Source organism: Cardiocondyla obscurior, linkage group LG08 (genome assembly GCF_019399895.1).
Source record: "Cardiocondyla obscurior isolate alpha-2009 linkage group LG08, Cobs3.1, whole genome shotgun sequence".
NCBI lineage: Eukaryota > Metazoa > Arthropoda > Insecta > Hymenoptera > Formicidae > Cardiocondyla > Cardiocondyla obscurior.
The window spans coordinates 1,741,301-1,766,649 of NC_091871.1; the positions used below are offsets into that span (position 1 = coordinate 1,741,301).

Consider the following 25,349-nt stretch of genomic DNA (forward strand, 5'->3'; position numbering starts at 1 on the left):
CGGATTTTTAATCGCGACGCGTGCATGCGTCACGCTCGATCACTTTTTACAACGCACAGATGATAATGCAATTATATACAGGCCCCAGATAAAAATATAATAAAATAATTAGCCGATGTATCAAGTTTACAAATCCAATTATGGCTTAATGAAAATATGATTAAAGACTTGGTATCCGGGGCAATTTGTCGTCGGTTTTCGCATTAAAAACATCCACATATGCCGACCTCTCGAATTCACCGTTATCGATTAAAGTACACTCGTGATTGCGACAGACCAGAAAAAAAAAAAAAAAATAGATTCGTCATTTCCCGTGACGCAATTCGCTCAGCTCGAAACTCAAATCAGGTAAACAGTTTTAACTATCGGTAGTTCCACGCTGAAAGAGCCCCGCAGAATCGATATGCGCGTAACAACATTTCATCATTCTACTTTCTTCCCTGGAATGTACCAAGGGGAAAAAAAAAAAGAAAGAATAGAAGAAGCGCAGATCTCTCGTCGCCGCCTTCGTGCTTCTTCTTCATTTTCCGCGTGACGTTTCGCGCTGTGCCATGCAACTTGATATTTAAAGTTTCCCCCTTCCCGAGATGAGCGAGCAGAGAAACGAGAAATCCGATTTGCGGCACTGGGAGAATACGCGCGTTCGTTCGCTACGTCGGCGTCGCGGAATGCCCGGCGCTATCGAGATAACTTTCAACGTTAAAATATAATCAGCCGTAATTCAGCGCTCGCTACGGAAGAAGTGTGCGCGTTACAGCTGGCATTGCCAAGGCGGCGAAGCGAGGCGAGCTCCCGACGAAACTTGTTGGGAACGAGGTAAAAACCCGAAGACCAAGCGCGATGCAACGAGTTACAGGGCATTCGTGCATACACTTTACTAACACCTACTAAAACCTTGTTACGATTTCTTGAATCCGTCGTTACTTCGACGTCGATTTAGGTCGACTTAGGTCGACGTGCGTAAATTTTACTGCAGGAGCAAACAATTTTATGACCATTGTGCAAAACAGCTTGACGTAAAAATTTTTTACGACCCCCTGCGTTATAAATATAATCGACGGGTTTGGAGGTATACCTATAGGTACGTTGGGCGCCTTTATATTTCCATCGCAAAAAATCAAATTTCGCGTGACGTTTATGTCATGACTGCGGCGGACGTTATCATATAGTATTGCTCGCCGGCGCAATTAACGTAATTCGAGAAGGAAATACCGCGGTGCGGCCGAGGCAATAATCGCGGTTGCGTATGTGGTCGAGGGAACTTTTACCCTTGCGAACATTTATCGTAGGCCTTGCATTTAAAGCTCCTGCTGTATTCGCTTCGAGTATGTGCTCGCGTCTCACGAGCGGGATCGTCCTTCTTTGTTGCGATTAACGGGAGAGACTGTCGACGCAGGAAATGCAGCCGTAATAAAAACACGAGCGCTCGCGGCACGGTGAACAATTACGGCTTACGTCGGCGCGAATGTTGCGCCATAAAGGCATCTCTTAACCGACTCATTTGCGGTTTAACACACCCGCGTGACGCGTATTCCAAAAGAGTTTCTTTTATCCTCGACTGTGCCCCCGAAAAGTGCACTTGAACCTTACGTAACTTCTTAATGAAGTAATCGGCTTTCAATGTTGTAATCTTGTTTGTACTGTTATTACCGTATACGGTAAAAAATAACAGTTCAAATTAAAATTATGAAATTTCATAATTAATTCATTTACTAATGTCTTAAATTTCATAATTAATTCATTTACTGATGTCTTAAATTTCATAATAAAAATTATGAAATTTAAGACATCAGTAAATGAATACTCATATTCAGTGTTTATTACATTTTATTTACGGGCCTAATCACATGCTTTCTTTACATTTTAATTAAAAGTCAATAAAAAATTTCTAACAGTGAGGGCTTGAAATTTAAGGTTTTTTCTAACAGTGTAGAGTTATAGAAATTTTTACGCGACGTGTATACGTGTTTGAAACGGTAAAAAAAATTCGCATATAGTTTAAAAGGTAATGGAATTACGATGCTGTTAGACTCGGCCGCTTCTGCAAAATCCCAGTAGATTTCTCGAGCGAGCCGTAGATTGTTTTCCATTGCCTCTCGTGGAACTACTTATGCGTAGACCTCTTGTACGTGTAGAATATGCAAACGTGGCAATCTATGTGCTAATGGTGTTCACGTTCTCGGCTATTCCGCACGATCATTTTCGTATCGGTTATACGCAGTGTCTACCACAATTCAACCCAGCACATATACACATGACAAATTCTTTTTCATCTGCAATTTTAATGGCACGGACGCGTACATACCTTTCCCAGGTTCAACCGAATTTTCAGCTTCGATTTTGGTTATGGCCATTTTCGTTGGAAAGAAAAAAAAAAGAGAGAAAAAACCAAAAGTTGGACTCGATTCCGGCTCGCGTAAAAATTTTATCGTCAAATTCTGGCCGTATTTCGGCTTCGAAGCTAAAAAAGAAAAGATGAATTCGGTCAGACGTCAACATTATTTTTTTCCCATTTCAAACGCTATTCACTTTTTTTTTCTACGAGCGGGGCGACACTATCTTAAAAGTATAAAACAAGCATGACGAGAATGTCTTTATACGCATTGTGTGCAACCGACGGTATTTTATGACGACAGTTTTACGAGAATCAGAGAATTTATGTACACGCTCGGGGTCGTACGTAGACGCAGATTTGTACGTCCGCGGTTAGAACAGGTCCGGGGCACAATAATTGATTAACAAATCATTGTCGAAGCTTGGAATCGCGCGTGAATAGTTAGCCAAGTCCCACAATAAGTTACGGTCCTCGTGTTGATCGCAAATTCAGCACGGGATCGTATGGACAACGCGTTTCGAGGCCGTCGTGGAATGCGAAAAGTTACCGGTTCACTGGCTAGTGCCTCCCTTGACCCAGCGGAATGCATCGTTAATTGTACATCAGCCATTCAAAGGAACTAAATGCAAACGGGCGCGCTGCCTAGTCGGATTGAACGCGTTGATTATCGGCTGGGTTAAATAAATACGCACACACGTAAACGCACTCGCACGCACGGGCACGCATACGCGCGAGACACATATCGGGAGTTGGAAAAACATGACAACTTCGACTTCTATCCCAAGGTAACGAATTCCGCGTCAGTAGTTTTAAAGGCCTGTAAATAAAATGTAACGAACACTGTATATGAGTATTCATTTACTGATGTCTTAATTTTCATAATTAATTTATTTACTAATTTCTTAAATTTTATAATAAAAATTATGAAATTTAAGACATCAGTAAATGAATACTCATGTACAGTGTTCATTACATTTTATTTACGGGCCTAACCACATGCTTCCTTTACATTTTAATTAAAAATCAATAAGAAATGTCTATTTTATTTTTAATGGTAAAATATTATCATCATCATCAGGCAAGATGTTCTGATCATTGTTATACTTTTCTTGAACAGTGTTTGCTGTGTCATAACTGCAGTTTCTATGCATTTTTGACACATGTCCCGTAATGGCAATTATCATCTCGTCACTTCATCAGACCGTCTTCTTAAACCATGGTTGTTATCCCTAGCAACGGCGTTTGCGCAACTATCGCGCCATATACAGGGTGTCTCAGCCCATGTGTAAAATCCTATACAGATAGGTAGGTCTTAGGGAGATAAATAAAAAAGTTCTGTAACATTTTGTAAAATTCTCAGCCGTTATTGAGAAAAAAATTAATTTGTCTAGCGCAAGAGCGACAAGGAAGCTGCGGGCGAGTGAGCGCGACAGGCGAATGGCGCCGTCGCCTATCGCGCTCACTCACCTATAGCTTCCTTGTCCTCTTGCGCTAGACAAATTAATTTTTTTTTTAATAAGTATTGAGAATTTTTCAAAACGTTAAAGAACTTTTTATTTATCTCCTTAAGACCTACCTATCTGTATAGATTTTACACATGGGACACCTGTATACTTATTACACTAAAATTTAATATACACGTACATTAAAATGTATTTAATGTACTGTAATTTAAAATTGTTTTTATTATTTGCGTATTAAATATGTATTAATATTTAATACGTTTATATACTTTAATTAATTTTATTAAAATGGGCATGAAATTTAAGGTTTTTTCTAACAGTGTATTTGAAGTAATTGAGTTTTTATGTCCACTGGCTACGGTACCTGCATATGTATTTATAGAGACACGTCCTATCAGCCGTGCACATTTAGATTAACATTCATATCATTTGAAACGGTTAGTTTGTGCCGCCGAACAAGTTGGCTTATACATAATTTAAATAAGAAAAAAAATAAAAAGAAAGAGATAAAGAGAACATGAATTACAGATGAAATATCAGGATTAGATACTTTGTATCTACCTGTCGACACGGCAAAGAGAAAAAAATCGAGAGAATATACGGAGTAAATGCGGAAAATGTATGCACCGTCACAAAGTAGAAGCAGATATACAACATTATTTACTTTGCGCAAATAACGGCGTAACCTGAATAACTGTTATGAAATTAATACCAAAGGCTGCCTGTTCTTGCCAGTTTTCTTAAGCGACGGCAGGTTGGACCAGTGGAAGTATAGCAAGTAGAGTCGAAATAATCGCGTTCGCGATATATATATATCGGCGATAACAAGTCTAATAAACAGGGCCTGATAAAACGGCCGGCGACCCGCTAATTGATACGTGTTCCAGATACCGTTACAGAGTATGCTAATAAGGCAGTCGGTAGAGTAAATTATGGGTGCGCTGCGTGCGTGGGTGTAAAGCGAGGCGAATTGAAGCGTGGCAATTACGATTTGGTAAAACGCCCGGCGGACGCGGCAAAAGATTACGGATGCCGCGTCGGCCAACTTGAATGACACAAGTAACACTCGAGCTCGCGTCGCACCACTCCGCGGATCCGTTACATTGCTGCGCGATGGAGGCTGCCTCGAGGATCGTCGACCGGATCTCCCTCTCTCTGCCTCTCTTTATCTCGGCTTTCATCAAGGCTGGGTTGTCGCCGAGCCGAACCGATACGATCCAACCGCAACTGCGGCCGCAACAACGCTTGCTTGCCCAAGATAACCGGGCGTTCATGGCTGCGTCGACGAAGCACCCCTCTCGCGTAGGTCGCGGCGCGATTTATTAAATAATTGAACGCGTCTGAGTATCATTGTCGCCGCGCCGTCGAGAGGGGAAGGAAAAAAAAAAAAAAAAAATATCGTGGCGGAAACGCTTGGTAGCCTGTGCGCGTGACGCGGTCATTAATCGTCGGGCGCGCAGAGGGAAAAACGGACTTATCGCGCGGGGAACACGTGCACGGGTGGTCGTCTATTGTACATATGACTGGCGCAGTCAGTTGCGTTTTGCGACGGTCTGCTCGTTTTTTCGGGTTTTCAATAAGTGACTCTGTGTTCCTTAAGGAAAGAGGCGCGCGTATTTTTCTGGAATAGTTTTATCACTCGTCTCGCGTCGCTGTTCTTTCGCGGCATCGATAAATACGTATATAAGGAACACTGCAAAGGATATCAATGTCGAAAACACTCCCGATGTCAAAAGCAAAAAGCTACCCGATACTGCATTCTTATCGAAATACCGTAAACTCCCTATTCCATTGAGCTCACCCTTTGTGCGCGAGCGTTTATGTACAGAAAGCTTTTCCCTTTTTTTTTCTTTTTTATTTTGTTCTTTTTTTTATCCTTCTCACTCTAAATGGGCGCAGGAACAAGTCAAACGTTACCCCCGGTGATTTTACCTCATCGGAGATATTTTTATTCAGTCCAATAAAACGAACGTGCCAGACGAAGCGCGCGACCGATGCATTTTTAATTCAATTGCGACCAACGGAAAAGAAGGTAACGGAGAAAACGTAAATAAACGCAATACGTGCGGTATACCCCGGAAGTTAAATATTCGTTTCGACGGACCGAGCAACGAATCGACGACGATAACCATTGCGCGACTTCGGGCAGATTAATTTTCTCGGCTGGCTGGTCATTTTCTCATGCATCGCTTGGTACGCCGAATAACAGAATATTTTATTTTTTTCTTTCTCTTTTTCTCACTCTTTTTTTTAATATATATATATACATATACATACATAAAGCTCAACGCTAATTAGCTGTTGCTACTCGCCAGCCAATATTAACGGTAAATAGATGCAAGCGTGTGATTTTTTATTAAATTTTATTTTAATCGAGATAGTTAAATTAAATTACTTTTCTCGCGTTACGCTCTTATAGGAGCACATTATGAACGATTAACTGTGTATTTATCAGCAATCATTTACGAGTAGTAAATTTTGAGCGTACGTTCATTATTTCTTCCGCAATTTTGTTAGTTCTTTTTTTTTAGAATTATATATAAAAATGCAATAAGTTTTATTGATTCGATATTTAATGGTGTAATGGTATAATGGTAGTAATATTCGCAATTTCGTCGCGGACAATATTAACGCGGCAATTCGCGTGCCCCGTTATCCCGTTCAATTGCGGAGAAAATCGAACTTGTCGGAAATAGCGGTTTGAACTCTGGCGAGCCATTCTGGATGTTAATGATCGTCGAAATTACGCCGTTCGAGAATTTCGGACGTGCCATGACGGAAAATAAATGTGCACTCGATACGACGGTGTGAAGCCAATGACATTGCATGCACAAAGTTTGAGCATTTTAATACAAATAAATAATTAAAAAAAAAAAAAAAAAATTGGAGTTGAGGCGTTTCAGCTGAATTTTAAAATTGAAAATGCAGTTGTTCGTTTCAGTCGGCGGCTTTTTCGCTCTGAACGGCAAGAGCAAACACTTACTTGTTCTGTTGCAAATGAACAAAGATAAATATTATATAAAAAAAAACGAGTCCACGCGAAAGAGTATTAAAAAAATGTAACATGCAGCAAAAAGAAAGAAAGCAAAAAAGAAAAGAGGGATAATTCAGAATAAAAGAGCGTAGATTCGCTCATGCGGATTCAGTTTTTACAGGTGACAAAGCATAGAATTAAAAAAAAATTAAAAAAAAGAAAAAAATTAAAAAAAAAAAAGGCTGCAATCGCCGACTGTTGTATTATTTTATACACTCCGCGATACTTCCGCAAATGATTAATGTTGCACGTTTGTCGAGAATTTTGACAAGCTTAAAAATAATGGCAGTTTGTTGTGTGTATATGCGTCGTTGGACGAAACCGGCCTCGTTGAGAATGAAATGCAAATTAACGATGACGGTGAGTGTGAAGATAAATTAGTTTATCGTACTTTCCTTCTATAAAAATTTACGCGAAGTTTGCCGCGGCTTTTGTGTCATTCTTACGTCATGGCGTAGTTCAAACTGTACACGTTTATGTGCACTGGTTTATTGCTCAAAGCAATCAGTATTAAAGGAAAAGGAAACCGATTGGAGAACGGCATTACTCCGAGGGGGGACTCGCTCCGATTAACAGCGCGGCGACGAATCGTGCTTAAACGACTAAGTCGTTAATCGTGCGTATACTTAATTACGGCTAATTAACTAACCGAGGGATCGTACACAGAACGACGGCGCGACAGCGCCGCGATGGAGGGAGCTACGGGGGGTCGAGGATTCTCAATAAATACTCCTTAAATTACAAATCTTACGCGACCCGGCTGCTACGCTCTTTGTATACACTTAAAAACACCTTGCGCGACAAATATACAGATTGGATGCCGGCTGCTGGGCACTCGGGCTCGCGCCGTTAATTACGCCGCCAATGATTCTAATCGCGATTTGGACCACTCGAGACTCGTAATTAATTACATTTAATGTAATATATTAAATAGACTGTTAATTCTCTAACTAAAGGTGCCCCCTTAAAGTGCCGAGTCGAAATATCGCCGGGAAAACCGGCCATGGTGCCGTTTCGTCAGGGAAATGGGAAACCGTGAATCGAGGAGAACGAAAACTCTCTTTTTCTTCGGCCTCTCGGGTTTCCCCGTCGTCTCGATAACTGCTCTCGGTGTTCGCGCAAATTTCAAGGAAACCCGCGAAAATTGATCTCGCCACCCCACCCCCACCTCGCTCGGCGGAATATTATGCATTGAAATGATCCGGTACGCGTACATTTTTTTTTTTTTTTTATGTTATACACGTCTAATCGACTATCTACTCGCCTAACGTTCCTAGTCATCTATGTACAGTCTTGCATTGGCGCGGTAATAAGGATCTCGGATATTACTCCTTACTATCCCCTTTTTTCTTTTTTTTCTTTATTCTTTTCTTTTACATAACGTAGAAAATATATAGGCGACAACAATATCGCGCTGCTCCTTTCGACATCCGAGAAGAATGTACAATGAGCTGCGAGAATTATTCCATCGGGAGTGGAATTACGAAATCTGGGTCACCGACAATTCCTGGACGCTTGCTGTGTTATTAAGCAAATGATACATCTCCTCAGCGACCGTTTCCTCGTTTCGCACGACAATGGCCTCGATTACGAAGCGAATCGCGATACGCGTAGGATGACTAGCGCCGATTTCGCGTCCAGCCGTGAAAATTAGGATGACGCATGCGATTAATCGCACTTCTACAAAACCGGCCAGGTGCAATCCGTTTCGCGGTAACAAACGATTGCAATAAACGAATACGCAACGAGATGCACTGACTCGGCACGAAGCCTTGATTGTTCCGCGGCGATGAATCACGGAATCGATGTACCTGCTATCAAAATGCCGTTAGATATCCCTTTCGTTTCTCTCTTCGCTTCGTTCAGCTCGGCCTCCCTGATTTTCGAGCATGATTGATCGGCTCTGCAGGTGTGATTAAATGAGAAAACCCGGGGCGATTCTGTGACGCGCGACATATAGGGTCCCAATAAATCTGTACTCGACAGACGGGCAGCTTACGAGTATATATATATATATGTATATATAACACGATGATTTTTAAATAAAGCAAGATTGCGAGAACGCGTTCTCCCGGTACTCAATTATTGGGCCGATAAGAGACGCATCTCTTTATCGGGAGACGACTCGTTCGGGAGCGACCGAGAGCTTAAATTCAGGCGTTCCTTCATTCAAAAGGATCGATATTCCGCTTCTGAAGACCCGAGCCTTCCAGACGAATAACCGCGCATACGATAAATGAAATCTAGCTCGACGTAAAATATTTCTGAAATTCTGAACAAAAAAAAAAAAAAAAAAGGAATAAAAAAATTGTCGTATCTCGCGCTCTATTAAAATGACATGTACAGTAATTTCGTCTTAATCGCGCGCTGTTTTTTTTTTTATTCGGACTTTATATTTTTGTCTGTAACACGGTAATTACGTAGTTTCCCAGACGTAAAACAATAAACTTCGAGCTGTTATTTATCCAGGTGAGGGCGGCTCTTACTCTCTGGAATTCGATATTCGAGATACATAAAAGGGTTTCGCGACACTCCGGTGAGTCGAACCAGCTTCGCCTTTCGTTCGGAATATCTCGATTGAAATTTATCTCGTCGAAGAGCACATTAATATAAAAGAATCGTTTCGATTTAAAAAGTTTAAAGAAATTATTTCGGTCCGTGCGACAATTATTTGTGACGTTCGAGGAAACGGTCGCATTTTCTTCGCGGGAAGAAAAAAAGAAGCGTGATATAGCGGCATTCTATTCCTTAAAACTCTGATACAATTACGGTGATGTCTGCGATTTTGAGAATTTCACGGGAAAAGCGGTGGATGCGATTCGAGTGTGTGTGTCGCGGCGCGGGACGACGCGTTTTGCCTACGTAAAGAAAATGCGAGTCTAAGTCAACGAGCGTACATGATATAAAATATAATCTCTAGTAGGAATAAATATATGTTTCTACTTAAATATATATATATATATATATATATATATGCGTATGCCTATATATACGTATATACAATTAAACATTCGCGATTTCTCTTTCTCGTATTACGACGAGAAGATATCGGGAAGAGAACTCTATTTAACCCTTAAACGCTATTCTAGCTGCTTTATTTCTTTCTGCGTAAACCTCGAGTTCTAGCGTATCAATTTCAAGGAATTTTTTGTCAATCGGCATGCGCTGATTGGAAGAGATAGTCCTGGGCTACCGTAACCCAGAGTTCCCACTCAAGGGTTAATCGATATACCGAGGACTTCGCTGTCAAACACGTGGCTCGAGTAAAAGTGCCGCGATACTTTACCCTCGCCGAGTGAAAATATTTCATTGAGCGCTCCTACCGTCGATACTTTATTTCCGGTGTTTGGTATCGATTTCGCGTAAACCGTCGACGGGCGTAGGAAACTGCGGCGAGTAAAAGGGTCCGTCGCTGCAACGCGCGCGTTACATCACCCATAATGGGACACTTGTCCCATCTTTGAATATTTCACGGATGAACTCGTCCCTATCGGCTTTACGTCACGACTACGCATCGATTTTGACGCGCCGCGACGCGCAGTACGTTCAATTAAACGACCGGCGACAATGGAGGTGTAGTGGTCTGGTTAAATTGCACGGAGCGCCGAGTAAACTTTAAACGTTCTCTGTTTCGTCATCGATCCTCTCTCCGTGCCGTCTCTCGGGTCGTCGCCGCGTAGCCGAGTCAAACTTTCGCGAAATTTTCCCCCGTAAATTACGCAAAAGATTGTAAATTACGCGAACGAGCCTTGGGAACACCTGGAGAGAGAGCTTTTTTTCCACTCCATTTTCATTTATTTAACGCTTTCACGGGAGAGAGTGCTGGCAAAAAAAAAAAAAAAAAAGTTTTCTTTTAATATTCCGTGATAGACCGACCTGAAAGTTTCAGCGGTGACTTTTCCCCGTGGCTGCTGAGAAAATATCTATTTATCTCTCGGTTGAATTAAGAACGGAAATGGATTAAACCATTTGCGAGACTACGCCTTCACGCCGCGACGAGGGGGTGGACTTTATTTTAGCTCCGACGTGCGCTTCGGCTCGTCCAGGTCAAGGATCCCCGCGCGCCGTTGAATCACGACGTAGTTACATCCCCTTGCTCTCCTTTATACATCGCGCAACAAAATGCGTTCTCGGACGGCGCGGGAATGCCGCCGCGAACAAAGTTACGAGTTGTTGACGAGCGTTTCGCTCGATTGGAAAAGGCGCGAAGCGCCCAACTACGTTTCCCGACGTTCCTTTTCCGCCGTTTAATGGGAGAAGTTGAATTGTACCGTATACTTTCGGATATTGCCGAGCGCGTCGAGCTTAACGACCCCCGAGGGTGACAATACGCCCGCATGAAAGTCTTCAAATTTCGTGCCCGCTTCCATTCGTCGTTAATTATGAATGTCTCTCTCTTTGTGGACGAGCAATTTTACGCGCGGAATTAAACGCGCTAGACTGTTCGAATAATGGTAATTCCGCAACGGCTGCCCGCGGTAACGGAGTATTTTTTTATTAATTGATCCACGGCGCGGTGTCATGTGTCCGATAGTGCATCCCCCCGGGGCTCGGAAAAAATGGGGAAAAAAGGTCCGATTGCGAGGTCACTGGCCCTTCGGGCCTCGTCGTGCTACATATTCTTTGAAGTTTCACACGCCCTCGCTATCGCTTGCCGTTAACATTACATCTCGCTTTGAAGGGACTCGCGCGAGTTTTGGAAAAATTCATAATCAAAATTCAGTCCTGAATCATTGATATACGTATGTATATTACTGATTTTTTTTTTTAACCGAGAAAAAATATTTTAGACTAGTAACGATGGTCCTATCATCCCGTTTCTTCGTAAAAGAAATCACGAAGAAGCAGTAAAGTTATTTGCCATCAATATAAAAATTTTTACGTTGATGAATTTTAACTCAAATTTTTTTACGTTATTATATTTAAAATTCATTTAGGAAAGGTCGTAATAATTTCACGCGGAACCTTTTTCTTTATTAATTTTTAACACATTTTTCTTTACCTAGCATACATTAATATTCACTTGAAATTCATCTGAAGAACCCCTCTGGCACAGAATATCCGTAGTCAGAGAATCTCTTCAGGAAATTGCGAATTAACGGGCGGCGCTTGTTATCGATCGTCGTAATATATACATATACATATACAGCGGCACGGAAACGCATACGCGCACGCCTTGCGAAATGTCGCGCTGGCGCTTTTATTGTCAAAAATCACGCTTGAACTTCGGATAGTTCCCAGGGAGAGAATGGCCGATTAGTGGCTGGCGTGAACAAGGAAAACTCGTTCAACTGCCGGCGGCCGCATCAGGGTGTAACAGCCCTTTCGTACCCTAGCTAACTTAGAGACATCACGAGACAGTTCCGCGCGGTGTTTAGGCTTTACGGCGCGTCGCTATAAATCCGGCGTGGTCGACGGTAAAACTTGTTTACCCGGTAGCATCGTTCGACGAGGGTCGGCTTTCGAGGTGTGTGCACCGTATCCGTGTGCGATCGCGGCGTTTACGATAATCGTGTAGGTCAGAATTTGGAGTTAGGTCCGAAGATCGATGGCACAGGAAATAGATTATTAATCAATTCCCTTAGGGACGCGTTCGCACGCAGCAAATTAGCGCCACGCGAAACGAGAAAGGGGAGGTGGCGAAGGGGAGTAATGGACCAGGAGGAAACGGGATGGCCGGCTCTTTAACCCCTCCCCCCCCTCGGGCCATTTTTGCCTCTTATCTGCCGTCGAGAAGAAACGTCCGCCGTTATCGGATGCGTCTTAGCCGCGGCGAACCTTTCTTTTCATTTCATCTTTTCCTTTCTCCATCTTCTTCATTGTCCGGCTCGCTTCTTCCCCGTTATTAGATCGCTTAATTAAGCGGCGATACCGATCGTCCGCGGCGGATACGATGATAATCGCTTTGATAAACGGCCATTCGTTAATTAATCACTAATGCCGGGAGTTTTTCGCCTGGTTGCCGACTACACAATCTCCCCCAGTCCCGCCGTTAATTATTCCGTATGGCAGTATAATAATCAACATCAAAATGCGAACGCATTACGCATGCCACGGGCAGTTAATATTTTTGTAATAAGCGTATGATTCTGCCTCTGTCTGAAGCATTCGCCACTCGCAAACTTTACGCATCGGGGGGTCCGCTTTAGTGCCGTGTTCTTATTAAAAATAAAAAAAAATCGCTGTGGCTTTTTTTTATGAAGCCCTGCTCTCCAGCAAGTGGAATGCCGAGATACCCATGTTGTTTTTGATCTATTGTTTTACCGGGTCATAATGGACGTTATTAGACATTTTTGTTTCGCGAGCAGAAAAATTGGAAGAGCAAAAAAGCCGGCTTCTGCTTCGAAAGGAGAAGTTAATCAATTTGCGAGAGAAACTGTTGAGTCAAGTTAGGAAATTAATGGCCAGCCCGTTGCAATTAACATAAAAATTGTCTTGATCAGTTATGAAATTTTTGAATCGTAAAATAGGCTTTAAAGTTATCGGTAAAGTACAAAAGTTTTTTTCCGAAATATCCGCTATTTGTAGAAACTGTGACGTGAAACCAAATTGTTTATTGAAAAGAAAAAAGAAAAAAAAATGTTTCTTAAAACATAACGTCGCCTAAAGGGAAAGGGACAATATATACAATACGTTTCGAACTATTTGCTTTTCTCGAGTGTTTTAATTTTCGATGTTCGGCGGTTCTCTTGTCCAGCTTCGAATATCCTTTCCAACCTTTCCTCCGACAACCTGCATGACATGTAACAAGCGACACGGATGCAACGATGCAATTTTTTAATTGATACGTCGTCGACGTATTCCCGAGCGCCATTAAAGCGTGGGATTAAAAGGCGGAATATTGGACGATAAAAAAAAAAGGGAAAAAAAAAAAGAACTAGCTTGCGGGAGAAAGGAAAAAAGAGAATTTGTCTGGACGTGGGGGCTCCACCTTTTAAATTCCGACGGGGAAAAAATGGAGCTTTTATAATGTAAGTAACGACCGATTAAATAATTATTCCGTCCGTAATCAAATTTCTCATTTTTTGATGTACAAAGAGAAAAAGGAGGGGAGGGTGGGGGAGAAACAAGAGAGCAGAAAGATGAAATGCATCTACTGTTTTCGAGTAATATTTTTATGGCATTTCTTCGTCAAAGCCGATTAAATATTTATTAAAGAATGCTCTCTTTTACGTCGCGATATCTCCGGCATTATACTGCATGCATTATTTTACAAAAATTTTAACGCGAGAACACAAAATCCAGCGGGGACGTTTTTCAATACCTGTTTCATATTTTATTGTACGCGAACAGGCGCGAGTATGTATATGTAAAAATATGTGCATTAAAATGTCAGAAGAGGTTCGCCATCCGTTTCACGTCTATACTCCCTACAAATCTCGAATATTCGTAATTCCGGGTTTATGAATTTTCAAAAGATTTAAAAATCGTAGTTGTTTTAATGCCTTGAGGATGGTGCCGTAACGCTTTTTTTTCAGATCGAGCTGAACATTTAATAATTAATATATTACCGGCTAAATCTATTAAATATTAATAGATTACCGGCAATATACATAAATACGGCAGTGCATTAATTTAACTCTTTCTTCTTCTTCTTTTTTTATTAACAACAGCTAGTTGATATCGCGATATCGACGTAATATACCTTCTCGCTCGTGCTAATAAAAATTTCAGTCCAATTAAGCGTTTAAACGCATGAAATAATCCTAAACCGGAGAAAATATATGAAACATTTAAATACACGGTGTCGAGGTGAAATAATTTTATCTCCAGCTGGGATATATAGGGTGTCTCACCCTATATTAACAAACTCTCAGAGTTAGATAGGTCTCGTGGATACAAGTCAATAAGTTCTATGCCATTTTGTACAATTCTCAACCATTATTAAAAAAATAATTAAAATGTGTAACTTAAGAGCGACAAGGAAGCTGCGGGCGTGTGAGCGCGACAGACGAATGGCGCCTCGTCTGTCGCGCTCACTCACGCAGCTTCCTTGTCGCTTTTGCGCTAGACAAATTAATTTTTTTCTCAATAACTATCGTGAATTTTGCAAAACGGCAAAGAACTTATTGACTTATATCCACTTCTTTGGTCCATCTTCTTGGATCCATCTTTGGACTACCAGCAAAGGTGCTGCATGTTCACGTTAATGAGAACTAGGCAAACTTACATACAGACGACGCACTCGAGAGAGATTTTATCACCGAGTTTCATGTCGCTAAAAAAGCAACGGGGAGCTAGTCAGGAAACTTTGATGTTTCTGCCTTTATTCCGCATAATATATAATTTTGAACTAAGTAATTTTGAAGTCTAGTATAATTTCGGGTCTCATAACGCAAGGCTCTTTGACAAATTGAGGGGTTAAGTTTTATTAGGCTAATTTGCATACAAAGTGATTTTAAAACAGGTTGTTAAAGATAGAACACGCTTTTGACACGTTCGAGAAATGTTCTGCGTCAATTTTTCTTTGTAACATTTTTTTATATTTTACGTTCTTTTATCACGTTACTTCATATACGAATCTAAATTCTAAATTTGCCTCGGAATATCGCGTCGAATTTCTTAAGTTAAACCGAGGTGCGACGCTGGTTATCCATGTCCGAAATTTATTTTTCGTTCCGTTTATTGACGATAAAACAAACCGTGAAAGAAAAAGGGTCGAGTTTAGATTGGAGAAGGAACGTCTGTTGGCGGAGTTTAATGGCTTGATTTCAAATCACGTAGACTCGACCCTGGAGTTTGATTCGTTTCTCTCGTTTGCTCCTTCTACGCCACCCTTTGTCGGGCTTTTATTTCGTTATTTTTTTTTTTTTTCCCGGTCTCACGCCCTGCTTGTCCCGGCAACGCCAAATACGTGCGTCGTCCGTTTCGAGTTAAAGCGTCGGCAACGAGGAAAATTGTGCGTACGATTCCTGGAACTTAACCTTGTGCGAAAGATCGGCTGGTCGGTCAAGAGGCATCTTTTTACCTCGGCGAAGCGATTTCATATAAGGCTGCTGTATTTATCGAATTATTTTCAACGCACCACGTCAATTTCCAGCAGAAACGTGTGGAAATTGGCAGCTGCGTTCTCGGAGTCTCAAATTATGGCACAGTCACGACGATCGCTATCACATTTCGTCACTCTGCCGTATTTTATGAGGCTACTTTATGAAACCAGAGTTACTCTTTCCTTTCAAGGAGGAAGTTATTCGCGTGAACGTTGCGAGAATCGTAAGTAATACCCTTGTCGTTCGTTTCTGCCGTCATGCGGAAGTTGATTACACCAGCGATAGCGGATTACTTGGCGGATCGTTGGCGATCGCTGCGTCTCTATCCTCTTTCAATTTCCAATCTATGGAATTATCACTTTTCCAGGGTATAATTAAACGTATAATCATAAAGCAATAAATATTCTACGCACATCCGAAGGTCTAACGTCTTCTACAAGCCTGACCGATTCAGGGAATTGAAAATCGTATGGAAATTAAATAAGGAATTGGAAAAATTCTCGCGGATCAAGTTAAATTCTCGCGTAAGAGGAAGGGTAATATCTGGTTATTTCGCAATTAAAGTTGCCAAATAAGTATTATCTCGCCGCGGAGCGCGGGGGACCGATAGTTTGAAAGTTATTCTGAATTCCGAGGGGGCTCTTTCAGCAGCTGTTGTCGTTATTCACGTCTCCGTCGACGTAATATTGCATTTCGAAGGGCATCCGCTTTATAAAGTTTCGAAAGTGGCTTCGTTGGCGACGAGAAGCGAAGAGCGATTCCCGCGAGAGAGAAGACTCGCGAAGATCATCGGCGCGAATCTCCGCACTTCTGACGGCACAATCAAACTGTGGGTGGCTGGTTGTTACCGGGCGGACGGGAGTCCCGGGGAATGAGAAATGTGTCTACCGTTGAAAATTAAAGGAGCTCGAAAGAAAAGAATCCCGTTTAAATCACCGGTCAAGCCGACTAGGAGATAACTGTGTCGTCGGCCACTTTGTTGCTCGCGCGACTTCGAGCAAATATCTTAATTCACCGTATAAATATCGCGATAATGATCACTGCAAAAGAGTGAGGAAAGAAGACAAGACGAGGAGGCATCGCCGAGCGACGGCGGCGGCGGCGCCGATTAAAAGCCGGATACACGTACGATAAAACACAAGAACTTGTTCCGCGATAAACCTGCACCTGAGAAGCGGAAGAATTCACGTCCGTAAACTTATTCTTCCGAGAGGGTACGCGAAGGAAAGAAAGAGAAAAGAAGTTTCCGAAAGTATGGAATTACGAGAGGCTCTTGCGATAAGTTAAACACACGCGTATAAATTTTTTCGCTCTCGCGTGAGTCGTGAAGTAATGGAGATACTTAAGTAGGTCTCATTCATGAGCAAGAAAATAAATAAAATAAGTAAATTGCCGTTGTTCGAGATTACCAACAGTTTTCTTTAACGCATTTCGTGTTGTGAGCTTGTCGCGTAATGCTGCTCATTCTTTATTTCTTGGACTCAGTCTACTGTATGCGGACATGAAAAAAAAAAAAAAATTAAAAAAAAAAAAAAAAATTAGAAGGACGACGAATAATGAAAACGGAATGACAATAATGGATCTGCCTGTACTCGATTCAGTACCTCTAAATGGCAGCGAGCAGCTGTACGTACCGGTCGTAATTGGTCATTCAGAAACAAACGAAAAAAAAAAAAAAAAAAAAAAAAAATGAAAGTACGCGTCCTTATTTCTCGTTCCGAGGCTTATTCAGGTTACACGTTAAAATCAAGTAAACATTTGTCAAAATAAATCACAATTTAACAATTGTATATTAATTAATAACGTAATTATTAATTACGTTATTTATTACGTTATTAATTACATTGTTAATTATATTAACAATGAATAAATCAGCGACATTTCGGTCAGAATAATACGCGAGAAAGTCAAATTAAATCGTTACAGCTTATTTTTCTAATTACATTGGCACAGGTATGTCAGAACCAACACTTTCGAGCGGATTCTCCGACGGCGTTTACTCGACGGGAGTAGAGCGGTCAGCATCTAAACGCCAACCGTACTTCACTCTTCGCTTCCAGTCTTTTTTTTTTTTTCTCCGTGTGAAAAGAAATGAACAAATAAGCTATAATAAACGCGAGATCCCTAGTAATTGACCCTCTTAACCCACGAGTCCTAGATTGAAATTAAATGCTTAAGCAGTTCATAAAGTGTCAGAAGGAATGTGCAGCGCTACCACGCCTCTGTTTCCCAATTTCCGCGGTTAGTAATAAAGCATATTCAAGCGGCAGCGGCAGTAGCAGCGCATAAAAAAAATAGCCTTTACTCTCTTTTGCTCCGTCTGGAATTGTATCCGAAACTCATTAAAATTGGACGGCTAAAACGCTACCCCGTTAACCCAAAAAAAGACGCGAAAGCACGAGGGTTGGTTTGTACTCGTTTCTATTTTAAATGAAATACCGCTCTGCACCATTCCGCCGTCGTACCTGCGGATTAAAAGCGACGCGGCAGTCCAACGAGAAAAATACTCCAGGGGTTATTCCACGCTCTTGTCCTCTTCCGCCGCCGCCCCGTCCTCCCTCAAGGAGGTAATCGATCGATCGTCCGCGTTCGTCCAGGCTCGCGTGAACCCTCTCTTCCCTCCCAGGCTCCCTCCCCCGTGCGGGCGCCGGGTAACCCGGTTTCAAACTCACGGGGGGGTGTTTCCTCGCTCGCAAGAATCAGAAGTCTTGAGGTTGCGCGAAATTCCGCAAGGGTTGCGCACAGCAAGTGAAAGACCGACCGCGGCTGTCGTCTTCAAAGGTATCTCTCACAGCAGCTTCTTATTGAGAGCGAACCGCACTTTGGCCCTCATAACTGCGTCGTCATCGCACGTCGTAATTATTTGTCGAATAAAAAAAAAAAAGAAAATTAAGGTTTCGTTCATGATTTTTTTTTAAATAAGTAACAAATTAAAAATTGAGTGAATATAATATCATTACGGTGGATCCTGCGAAATTAGAAGCTCATTTCTTAAACAGCACGACGTTACTCTGGCATCTCTGTATCTTTTCGCTTATTATATATTATGAGAACTGGGGTGTCAGTTTTAGTCTCTGGCATATTTTGCAGGTACGTTCGAGCAACTTAAAATGTTTTTCTCGGGAAAATATATCTTCTCCGCGATAAGTAGCGAGGGGCCTTAAATATTTCGTATGTTTTTGTGTTGAAAATTAAATACGTTTGTGCTAACGTGTAAAATATATATGTATATGTGAAAATTATGCTAAGAAGGCTTTTTGTGTAATTATATTTAATTCAATTAGGCAAATTTGCATAGGTTACTTAAAAAAGTATTCGAGCGCATTCGCTAATTAGAGTTATATAAAAACGCGACGTTGAGCTCTAAATAATTCGCGAATAAACGCTAAGGGTCCAACTTGATATAACTTCTGCGCGGCCCTTTTAATTCATCCATTTTGCCAATTATTTCCCTTTGTGATATCACATAAGCGAGATTTAAATATAAATAAAAATATTAATTGTTGCATTAACGCCAGGTGAAAAATAGACGATAACTTAATTAAAATATAAAAGCGAAAATTTCCTTTGTAAATATTCACCCCGTCGAATAAAATAAAAAATAGAAAAAAAAAAGGTGTAATTAAATGCCGGACAAAGTGAAATCTACGATATAATTAATTATAACTAATTACGTGACAACTGATATAATTATCACAATTTTGCGCTGCTATTGACCGGTTTTAATGAAATGTTCCCGCTAAAATAGACAGCGACGTGACACACGTACCTACATTATGAAAATACTCTTACTCCAAAAATGACGTCAAAGTTATGATTATTTTACTTTTAAACGCACGTTGTAATACGTTGTTCCACCACGTTTCATTCGGTATCTGGTAATAGCTCGCAATTGCGCGTCCGTAATCCGCAGACTTCGTACGAACAATGCGGAAAATGTAATTATCATATTTCACATACGCAAAATAACTGCGTTATATCATATCTCAAGTGGAGATCTACCTAATTAACTCGGGCGTAACTATACGCGCCGGTATAATTTGAATAAACGTGCGTCTTTTGCGATCCCTATAAACATTAATATCTGTCGAACACTCGCCGTTCGACCGGTGATTACCATCAGCAAGTCAGAAAAGGGATGCTGAAGAAATCTAATTTCAATTTTTTTGCCAAAACCCAATCCAACCAGTTTGTTTCTGCAGTCTTAATATATTATGTACTATCTGACGGCCGTTGTTACATAAAGCGTTGCGGCCCGCTATAAATCTAACGCGCGCGCTAATTATTTCCCGTATACAAATGTTGCTCTACCTCGAAGTTTCACGTCTAATTACAACAAATCCAGCTGATTTTCTCTTTGGATACTTGTATCCAAACGACGTTTTGCGGTGGCGGGCTAGCTTTCGCCGGGTCGGCGGGATACGAAACTCATTTCGATGCTCGCCCCACATGAAGCGTGATCATAATTGAGCAGCACAAAGGAGAAAGGGCGAAATCAGAATTTAAATATGCAGCACAATCTTCCTTAGCGAGAACGGTTTATGAACTGATTGCAGAGCTTCGGCCGTATGTTACTTTGCGCTACTTTACTGGTCGGTGTTTTAAACTCGTTAAAATTCGCTTGCTTTATTATACATAGTCTGTGCAAATTTCTCTTTGAATTTTTTGCGTTAATCCGGGATTAGAGTAATTTGTTGTCGAAAATACAAAGGGTGTGTAAATAAATCGCTATTTCGCTAAGCGAGATACCTCCCATATTTTGCGTAGAAGAATGCAATGGCTCATTTCGACGTTGCACGTTTTGATCAACGCTGCTGATGAAAATAGCCTGCCGTTTACGACTCTCTTCGATGAAAAAATTTGCAAAAAAATAAAGGAGAGGAGGGTAAAAAAATTCTTTATAAATAACATGACAGAGCTGTCTGGTCCAACTGTCTAGTGACTAATGGTGCATTGAGGGGTCAAACGTTTGATTGATATACATGAAATTCATATATATCCAGTGTTACGGCATATAAAACTCGCGGCCACGAATGACCGTGACGCACAGGACGCAAAATGTATATGTCCCGCCAGGTGACTATTACAGAAAGGGGACGATTGTCCCATCAATGCCCACGGTATAACGCTCGGAGAAGCACTGAAAATTAAAAAAGCGTTACAAAATCATATGAAAGAATAATACTTTATTCCGCTACCATTTTTGATTCATAATGGAAAAAGAAATGAATAAAAAAATTGGCATAGTACTGGTCATTTCTTACGATCAGCTATATTTGTGTTCTCCCCCTCTCTTCCCCTCTCTCCTCCTTTCACGATGATCTTCGTTCGAACACGCGTAAGCGGATGAAGTTGAACGTTTTTTTGCCGGTACGGAATCCCGTATCGCGAGGTGAAATAGACAAATCCGCCGGCGATCCGGGATCCGAGAGAAGATGAATGGACGTCCCAAAAGTCCGTCCCGAATACTTTGAATACGTATCGAATAGATCGAATACTTGGTAGCTTCTACAGCTGGTCCGGCTCCCACATGAGCGCGCGCGTGTGTGCTGGCATTTGTATGCGGTGAAGTCAAAAGAAGTCGGCCTCAGCCGCTCTTCTGCGGTCGCACCGGGTAAAGAATGACTCATGCGGCACAACCGGATTCGCGAGAAGTGTGACAAGCGAATAGCTTCAAATGGTTTACGACATGGGAAGTGTGTTTTTCGGATCCCCATATATTTCGGCGTGAAAGATCTAAGCATGCGCCTCCACGAGAATCTATATTATTTACGAGTTGTTTACCGCTACTCGCTTGTATCGAGAATACGTGTCAACGGACACGCGTATCAACTTCTCGCGCCCATTATTTTCACCGGCGATCAGCCCCGTAACGCGCGGCATATATTTTTGTAACGAGTATTAATCACTTCGTCGCGTCATCGCGGAAATATTTTTACGATTTCGAGCGACACCTCGGAAAAAAAAAATAAAATAAAATAAAGACGTTGATTTTTATCAATTTTCTTTCCAACACATTGATAAACGAGCGATAACGATTGATGGTTACCGCGCAAATGTTTCGAAGCATTTGCGTATTAAATTGATCGAAAAAAAATTGTTCGGCTTTTACGTTAATGACAAAAAAAAAAAAATAAAAAATTCAAAAATAAATAAAGAGGACCTGTGAAAGTCCACAATATAATACCCTCGCGACGCGCATTTATCACTCGTGCGTTGATCGGTGTATTGTCGCCGCTGGTATTAATTTCCGACCCGATACTGATACGACAAAGGTAGCGTCAGCGTCTTTCCTTCTCCCCCCTGGGATAACTTAAGTATCAATGTCCCATGTTCTTAATGTGCTTAAGTATACTTAGCACGCGTGCACGCGTGCTCGTGGACGACTACGGCGAGCGTGCGTTCGGAATAATAAGATAGAGAAAAAAGAAAAAAAAAAAGGAGTACCAATAGCTGAATAAAGAGGAATGACCGATAGTGTCAATCGCGCGATAAGATCGGCATCTCAACACTGTTCGCATTTTTAATGATGAATGAACGACAATTTTTGCCGCGCTAGCTTATTATGCGTCGTACTTTCCTTCCTTCTTTTTCCGTTGCATCTGTTACCGGGCTCATCCGTCTCTATCTATCGAACTGTCTCCTGTCTCCCTTTCTTGTCGATTTTTCGCTCGGCTGCCGGGAACATGCGCTCTCTTTTTCTCCATCCTTTGGAGGTACCTCGGGCCATTCCCTTTATCCTCGCTTTTTTCTCCACACTTAGATACGGCGCATCGATTAATAATGGGCCCTGCTTGCTTACAGTGTTGCAGCGGTTTCAACGCACGTCGTTTTACTCTTGCAATCGTTATTACTATGTAGCAGCCACCACCGGCGCAAAACCAGTTTCGATCCGGGCACTACGGTAAGTTATGTGCCCGGTGCCTACCCGCTCGTAAATATAACCGCGCGAAATATTTTTGTAGCGCGAGAGCGCTCTCTCTCTCTCTCTCTCCTTTCCTCCGATAACGGGACATTGACTACATTGTTATCCTCCGCGGTCACAGCTTCCTTTTCTCCCGCTGTCAGTCATCCGCGGGCGACGTGTCCAATATCATAATGGCACGCACGTCTGAAGATGTCGACGCCACTTCGGCGCACACCGAAAAGCCGACAGCATCGGCTCCCAACACTGACAAAGAAACTTCGCTCTTCCCTCGCTGCGACCCGACGGAAACCCGGCAATTCCACGGGAATGCATCGCCACCGCGGTACCCTGTCGTTTCTCACGTGGCTTGAAAAACAATTTCACGGAATGGCGAGCTTCGCTCCTTCGAAGATGAAACTACTTTGTGACACCGAGTCCTAGACGCGCCAAGTATATAACCGGCGCACGTTTTCAGGATATACAAAGTTTATCTTAATCTGTCTGGTTGAGTAACCCTCCTGATTAACGGGTTCTGTTTTACACTAACATCTAGAACGCCGTCTCGGGATGTATTCTTCCGGTATCTGAGAGACCGGTTCAGGCAAAAGTAACGCAGCTGCCAATAGAAAAAGAAAAAAAAAAAAAAAAAAAAATCCATTACTGAGATGATCTTGTTTGCAGATTATCGAACTTTCTGCGTATCTCCCCTTTTCCTTTGTCGTCCTTTTACTGATACCGTATGTATTTTTGCTGTTAATAAAATAAATGCAGCGTCGGAGACTCAGAGAGATTACCAATAAAACACGTGAATGTACATAATTTAGTTTTATCTCGATGTTGCTAGGATCCTTTCGATTTTATTCGATTCAAGGGGTTTCTGTTCACGTCAAAGTTAATTACTTCTGACAATTTGCCTATATCTTCTTACCGCGCGGCGTCGCTATTTCGCTCGAAGTTTTTCGTCGGGTTCGGTGAATCTTCGCCACAGAGTAGAGATTGAATTCTGCATCGCTAACAAATGCGCTTCAACCGACCTCTTCCTTCGAAAGAAAGGGACCCAGAGACGTATAAGGGAAATATAGTGCCCTGCAGCCAGCAACAATGTAGTAAAGGCCCTTTCGATTCCGTGAGCGGTACGAAAAAACTTTTTTTTAATTAAATCACAACTACCAGCATTAATCAATCCCCTCGCTTAATCTAAATCTCAATCGGAAAATCAAGTGCGACGCGTTTTCACAAATCCACCGGATTTATAGTTGCCCCGTTAACGATGAATGTTACGAACTTTTCCGCGCTGCGTAGTGGATTTATTTAATTAATCAAGATCCATTTGATTCGAGCCGGCTGACAGGAAGAGGAACGCCGTTCCTTATTGACGAACCGAGATTTAATTTACCAGGGGGGGTGGGGCGATTAATTGCAGTTTCACTCCACGGTGGGTATTATCAGTTTCATAACAGAGAAACTCGAGAGACCGTCGCGAGTGCAAAATTAAAGCAGGCGGCATAAAACGGAAAGGAAAATAGATTAATTGCCCGCCGAGTTATTTATTTCTCTTACGCTTTTTCCACGAGCCGGGGGAGAACGAAGGCAGAGGAGTAAAAAGTTTCGCCGCCCTTGCGGCATTCTCGTAGACTGACACCCGAAGGCATCTGCGTGCCCCCTCACTGTCCCCCTTACAACATCTCTGAAGGGACCCACCTCCTCGCAACCTTGTAGCCGCCATGACGGCCGTGTGGTTTCATAATGGTCTCTGAAGCTACGCGAGATCGATAACTTAAAGAATTGACGCTTGACAATGTTTCAAAGCCACTTTCGCCTCGCGCGATTGCTATCATCATGATATTTTATCGCTAAAATCACTTTCGAGACGCCCTTTGCGCGGAGACATTTTGATTTTCATCCAATTTACATAAAAATATTCGTATTCCTTTCTCTCTGATATCACTCGCCTGTATCTCGATTATTCCTGAATTCCATCGGCTTCTTTTCACGTGATGCACTTTCGTTACGGTACATTATAGCACTCTCGCAGAATCTACCGAAACAAACGAGCTAAAGTTGCATCGTAATTACAATGCGTTATACCACGTCTTACTGTTTTTATATAAACTACCGTAGAAGGACGTTGTAAATTGACGGGAAGCCTTGACCGAAACTTTATTATTATACCTTTCCTTGTGTTCTTATTACCGGGAATCCTCCGCAGTTGGTATATGTACAGGGTGTCCCATATCTTTTCCGCTTCGCATTCCTCAATAATTTTCTCTCGTAAATTTATGAGCAACATTCTATCGCAATTAATTAAAGATAAGACTTTATCGAACTACATTACATTAAAAGCGCAAATAATTTAGTATATATATATACATAATTTTTTTTTTTATATATAATTTTCTCCTTTCTCGGATCATTACGAAAATAAATTTTAGCTGAATGGAATATCAATTCGAGGATTATCGATATAAAGCTTGAAATTCTGCTTCAATAAAGGCATGAAAGTTATATATCATCGCATTTCTCTGAAATACGTTCTACAAATATAGGATAAGCAGATTATCCATAGTGAGTTTTACTTCGGCGTGTACACTGTTCGGAATTTTCGAGCACTCGCTAGGAG

The 25,349-nt window shown here is 41.7% G+C and overlaps 1 protein-coding gene across 4 annotated transcripts in view; it reads left to right on the forward strand.

Moving 5' to 3' along the window:
* The window catches only part of LOC139104938 (insulin receptor), a 79,386-nt gene that overhangs the window by 38,910 nt on the left and 15,127 nt on the right, over positions 1–25,349 (forward strand). The window contains exon 1 of one of the 4 annotated variants that reach the window (XM_070660727.1): positions 14,858–22,726. The exons of the other annotated variants lie outside the window; for them this stretch is intronic. The gene's annotated coding sequence lies outside the window, so the exon portion shown is untranslated. Of the gene's footprint in view, positions 1–14,857; positions 22,727–25,349 lie in introns of those variants that run through there. 4 annotated transcript variants of the gene reach the window in all.